The sequence below is a fragment of the Aptenodytes patagonicus genome, chromosome 8 (genome assembly GCF_965638725.1).
Source record: "Aptenodytes patagonicus chromosome 8, bAptPat1.pri.cur, whole genome shotgun sequence".
NCBI classification, from domain to species: Eukaryota; Metazoa; Chordata; class Aves; order Sphenisciformes; family Spheniscidae; genus Aptenodytes; species Aptenodytes patagonicus.
The window spans coordinates 13,106,277-13,112,276 of NC_134956.1; the positions used below are offsets into that span (position 1 = coordinate 13,106,277).

At 48.5% G+C, this 6,000-nt stretch overlaps 1 protein-coding gene across 7 annotated transcripts in view; it reads right to left on the reverse strand.

The window, feature by feature from the left end:
* Positions 1-5,217, reverse strand: part of SLC41A3 (solute carrier family 41 member 3) — a 30,777-nt gene extending 25,560 nt beyond the window's left edge. For 2 of the 7 annotated variants that reach the window (XM_076346411.1, XM_076346408.1), the window contains exon 1: positions 521-610. The gene's annotated coding sequence lies outside the window, so the exon portion shown is untranslated. Of the gene's footprint in view, positions 1-280; positions 389-520; positions 613-1,421; positions 1,537-1,665; positions 1,685-5,184 lie in introns of those variants that run through there. The other 5 variants (XM_076346409.1, XM_076346404.1, XM_076346403.1 and 2 more) reach the window with 5 other exon arrangements.
* Positions 5,218-6,000: the final 783 nt, after the last annotated feature.

Genomic DNA, 6,000 nt, shown 5'->3' on the forward strand with positions numbered 1-6,000 from the left:
ACAAGATAATTTTTTGATCTTCTTTATGATCTGGATACTTTTCCTTCCTTCTGCGCCTTAGTTGACATGCATGCACTATGTGACTCATCTATCTACAGAGAAGCTGCCATGACCCCACAGCATCTTATAAGAAAAAATAAACATGCAAAATTGTTACCAGTCACCCTTTTCCTGCCATCACATCTCATTTCTTGATATAACTGTCATTCATCCTGCCTGCCCCACTGCTAGCCCATGCAGTGCCCCAAGTCCTTCCCCATCACCTCCTGCAAGCACTCACCCGGGTGAACTGCTGGCAGATGTTCTCTGATGCTCTCATTTTCAGGATGGGCCCCTAACGCCCTAAGCCCCTGCACTACCTCAGGTAGGATCAATCCTCTTCTTGCCCAATATCTGGGGAGCAGAGGAAACTGCTAGGAGGCCCCAGTCACGGCTGGGGGGGAGGGAGGAGGGATGGACAAAACAAAGTCCCCCTCCGCGGGAGGAGGAAACCCGGCCCCCGTTCCCCCCCAGCGCTTACCGGCTCCTTGCTCTGCCCTGCGCGGGCCTCTGCCCGCAGGGCCGCGGGCGCAGCGGAGACGATGCAAACGCGGGAAGCGCCCTCCACATCTGGGGCGCGGCGGCGCGGCTCGGAGCCCGCCCTGCGCGGCGGCCGCGGGTTCGAGCCCGGCCCCCGGCCGCGCGGCGGCGGAGGCGGCGCGGTGCCGTGAGTGGCAGTCGCCGGGCCTGCCCCGGCGCCGTGCATGCACGGGGCGCACGCCCGGGCCGCTCTCTGCAGGCCGGCAGCTGCCGCAAGCCCCGCTAGGCCATCATTATTATTATACCCCTTTCTGTACCATAGCTGCCAGAGGGGACAGCTCGGGGCGCGGGGGGGGCGGCGGAGCGGGGCAGGGCTTGTGTGTGGGGCTGGCGGACTCCCACCAAGGACGGCTCCCGCTCGGGAAATAGCCCCCTGGAAGGAAGCACTCGGGGTACCCGGGGTGCCAGGAGTACCTCCTGCTGCCCCGCCGGGACGCGCCCAAGCCCCCGGGCCTCCTGCCGCCCCCAGAGCCCGTAGCAGATGTTATCGGAAAGGGTGACAACTTTCAGCGCTGGCAGAGTGAACAGGAGGCTGCAATTAAGAGCTGAGGAAAGACGTTTCCTCTATGTTTTTTTTCTTTCTTTCTTATTTTGGCATTTGCAAGAGCTCTTGTTGCAAGCTTCCTGTGCAAAAGCCTGCCTCCACCACAATCACAGCAGAACTCCTGTTGATTTGAGTTCCCCCCCCTCCCATATTGAATCAGCATGTTAGAAATGTGATTACAGCATCCATCACATTTAAGCACATAAATCTCATTAAGCACTGAAGTAACCGTACTCATGCAAGTCTCCTGAATCATGCAGCTCAAATGTCCAGAACAATTGAGGATATTAAATCATACCTCAGTACCACAGCAATCTTATATCCTGCTGAAGTCTCTCAGATGTCATGCTACGCTAAAGGGCTCTTACTGATAAAACGGTGTCTCTGGGCCTGCGAGCTCTGGCTCAAAGCAGGGCACACCAAAGGGAGTTGAAGGTTTTTGTAAATGACAGTAACGAAACCCTGCAGCTGCTGCGTGTTGAGGGTGCGCATTAACTGTCGAATGTCACTGCTGTAATGGCAAGGCTTAAATTTCAGCTCACTTGGTGTAATTTTATGTCTTCGCTTTGCAACTGATGCTTCCCTGAGAGCGGTCAGAGTTTTTCCTGTGAGAAATAAGAGGGGAAGGGACACGGATTAAAAAAATAGCAACCTTGCCAAGACATTTTTAGACCTGTTAAATGTATTCTGCTATCACTTTACCACTGAGCTTCAAAGAAAAATATCTACAGAGCAAGCGGAAAGTCTCCTGGGGAACTTGATTGACAAGGGCACTTTGGTAATAGTTCCAGCTCAGGAATGTCACCATTCTACAAGGGATCTCCAACCAGGGTCCAACCATCAGCTACATCAGGAGTTCCCAGCACCCTGCCAGATCTCATTCTGTGTGCAGGAGACATAACCATCTGGCTTGTGTACCATGTCCTCATGTACCAGTCTGAAATCCCTGGTGTATCACCAGTGGGTACATATTTGAGAAGGCTGACTTTCAGCAGTGGCACAAAGCTGCACTTTCTCGGAAGTGCAGCAGCAGTGTTTAGATGGATCCTGGCTTTGACGTAAGGGAACGGTGGCTGGACCTTAATTGCAAACAGAGCTCCTGTGACTCTTTAGATAGGATAGTTCAGCTGCTCACTGCAGCCTGGGAAGTGCTTGTTGGCACAAAGTTGAGCAACTTCATGCTAAAATGTTTTATCCCCGCACTGAGCCAGAATTCACGTGTGCTGCTTTTCTCTGCTCCCCCACAGATGTGCAGGTAGTACTAGCAGTTACAAGGGCATTTGAGGACTTGTTGCACTCATTCCTGTTTCTCTCCACAGTGCTTTTAAAGACTGTTTCCTCCAGTAGGAAAGTAAATTTGTTATTCCCTTCCTCTCCTTCATATTGCTTTGCTCCTGGACTTTCTTTCCAACAACTATTCCTTCAACCAAGCAGAGGGGAATTTTACAGCTTTTTCCAGTATTCTGTCCGGAGATACGACTTTTTTTTCTTCCCACAGTTTCCTGTTATAAAATGGTGACTAGGGACTACTGGAGATATTTCTCAAATATAAAGCTTGATTTATGACTTCAGTTAGCCCCGGTGACAGACTTAGTTTGACTGCTGGGCCATGCAAGCTCCCATGTCACCTCTGGGGCTGTATTAAGGCTGCTGGGGACCACTCCATGGTTCACTGGGCTGCAGTCCCATCATGGGACATGCCTCTGGACACCCAATGGCTGCAGTGCAGGGATGCATAAAGAAATATGCAATCTCTAACCTTTCTCCTCTGTGAGACAGCGTTAGCTACTGTGGCTTAAAAGTATTATTTGGAGGTCTGTGTGTAGACAGAAACAGGCAGACAAAACTGATATATGATGAATACTTACTGCCTTATAAATCTGGGGGTTTAGAGACAGAAAATACAGCAGGAACTTCCTGGCATTGGGCAGGGGGGAGGAGGAGACATCTCTCTTTCTCCTTTGCTTTTTCCTTTATGTATTACTAGAAGGAAAGTGAGTTTTATTGTCTGTTAGCCTTCAGACCAAATAATTTCCAGATAGTTAATTTTGTTCTAGTCTCCACCTCCTCCTCTTTCTGTATCAAAGTTCTTGAAAGTGCAGATGTTTGTGTGTACCAGTGGTACTCAGAGAAATTAAAAGTGCCATCTCCTACCTGCTTTCTCTCATCACCTCCCCTTGCCACAGGCACCCACCACTCAGTTACCGTTGCCCTTGGGACAGTTGTTAAGGCAGATTTACAATCACAGACTTTCACTCGGGTTTCATATATGGAAATAACCTAGCATAGGAGAGCAAAAGCAGCACAAAGATCTGTTCTTTGTAGTGGGACACATCTTACTTGACTTGCAGCACAACAGGCCTTTGTCAAATTACTCTATAGAGGAATAAAGCCAGCCTAAATCACCATGTTTCCCCAGCACTTTTAGGGGCTGATGAGAACTATTTGCACAGGTTCTCCTACATACTAGACTCCCAAGGACAAGATATTTATATTGCATGAGACCTTTCCACTCCCCACCTGCCATTAGATGGCAGCAACTGAATGCGGAATGAGGCACGCAGCTCTGCAAGTCCTATTTATCCCGTGGCTTGTGCAGGGATTTCAAGCTTTTCACTTCTAGGTCAATGGTTCAAATCTGGCCCAGGTCAGGAGGGGCCAGAGATCTTTATAATCCAACAGCTGCTCAACGTCCTATGTGAGAGCAGTTTGCGGGTTTCCGTTTCTGGTCTTGTGGATGAGTGCCCATCTCATCACTGGCACTAATTGGCACCCCTGCTTGACACACCAACAAAGAGGCGGAAGATGCTTCAAAAAGACTGAATTCTCTTCCCTGCACTCCAGATGATTTGACAAAGGGGAGCACTCATCTCTGTGCACAAGCCTGCCCTCGGCAATGAAGCCAGAAGAATGTGTTGGCCCCATTCCTCCTGTAAGCGAATAGCTGCCCAAAATGATCTCATTCCGGACAGGAGGGTGACAGTTGGGGTCTTTCAGCAGATAAAATTAATTTGTTATTAATTTGGGATATGATATTCAGATAGACTAGTGATGGTGCAATGAAATCCCATCAAACATGTTGTAACACATATGTTATTTACAGCTTCTATAATTGCAGGGACAAACGCCATTCCAGAACTGCCTTACAAGGTGACCTAATTTGGAAAAGAAAACAGATACGGAATTTTCTCACATCAGAAGATACCTCACTGTGACTCCTTCCCTTACAAATTTAAAACCCTATGAGGGACTGGAGCAACTGATACTCTCCAGAGAAACCCATGAGATAAGAAATGAGCCTAGCAAGCATGTGATTGCAATATAGTTCAAGCCTGCGTGTGTATCACTCAGCTTGTTCTGTTAAGATTTGAGGAGCATGTCACTACGTAAATCCCTTTGGGCAGCTGGGCACCCCTCCAACGCACAGATTTCCCTTGCTGCTAATGAATCAGCCTCTTTTGCTAACTTACCTCCAAAGCTCATTTACTTGGAAACCAAGGGAGCTTAGGGAACAGGGTTCTCTCCGTGCATAACAATGACCTATTTTAGATACTTCTCCTCATGCGGTCATGGAGAAGGGACAGCAAGAGAGAGTACTTCTATCCAAGAGGCATTTCCTGGAATCGGTCCTAAACAATGCCGGGCCATTTCCATTTTGAGACCTGACATTTCATGGTGCCAATGCCTTCACACAACAGAAAATGCCGGTGTGAGCCAGGGATGGGATTCAACATGCCTCATTCCAAGGACGTGTACCCAGGCCCTCTGCATACGTGGTTATTATTCTTGCAAACAGCCCCCTTTCCACAGAAACTGATAACACAGAATGGGAACGCCTCACAACACTCCCAGAGCAGGATGGCAAATGAGACCAAGGGCATGTTTTCCACCTCTGGGCATGTTTACATCGCTGGGCTTTCTCAGGTATCATGACCAATATAGTAAGGAAGACACAGACATGCATTAGAGAATCTGTCCTTCCTCACCAAGCCCTGCACTGCTATACTGCTACCCACGCTGAATTAGCAGCGTAGCTCTGTATGACTGCAGGAAAGACGCACCCGGTACCCCAACAGGGAATGCTTGAAAACAGGAAATGTTTCATGGGCCATCTTGTCTCTGAGATGTGGGCTACTGCCTGAGCCCGGGAAGAAGCCAAATACTTCGTGGTTTTCCCACAGGTAGTGTCCTGAAACAAAATGAGAGGAACAAACACATTACAATGCATCCATTTTGTATTATATTTAACCCAAACACCACCAGCCTGAGTACAAGGCTCAGATCCCAGACTGGAACCCTGTGTTTTCAGCCCATCTGTGGTTGATATCTTGCAAGGCCAGAAAGGACCATTGTCCTGTGTGACTCAAAGGACATAGCACGTCTGTAGATTAACTCCTGGTTGAACTGCAGCATTTCTGTTAGAAAAGTACCTGACCTACAAAAAAACCCAGCCAGTGATGGAGGAGAATCAGCCACAAGCGTTAAGAACTCATCCAGCATGCACTTCCTTATGAGGCTGAATTTGACCTGTTTCAGCTTACAGCCCCTGAATGCAGTTACATCTTTATGACTATATAAGCTTGTTTCCAAACTGCCCTTTCCCTTCTTGTGGTTATCCTCAAGTCCCTCACCTTAGGCAAACAGATCAGCTTCCATTCACTCATGTGGCTCTCCTCAAAACTCACCCCAATTAACTAACATCTTTCCAAATAGCGTGCTACTGAATGGGCCCCAGTACTGTGGAGTAGTGCTGAATCAAACCTATCTGCACCAGCAGAAGACTTTTTCTGTCAATCCAGCAACCATTTTAGCCCTTCTAGACCTCTAAAGACTAGCACATTGGCCCGTGGGTTTTCATAACTAAAACATCAGGTGGT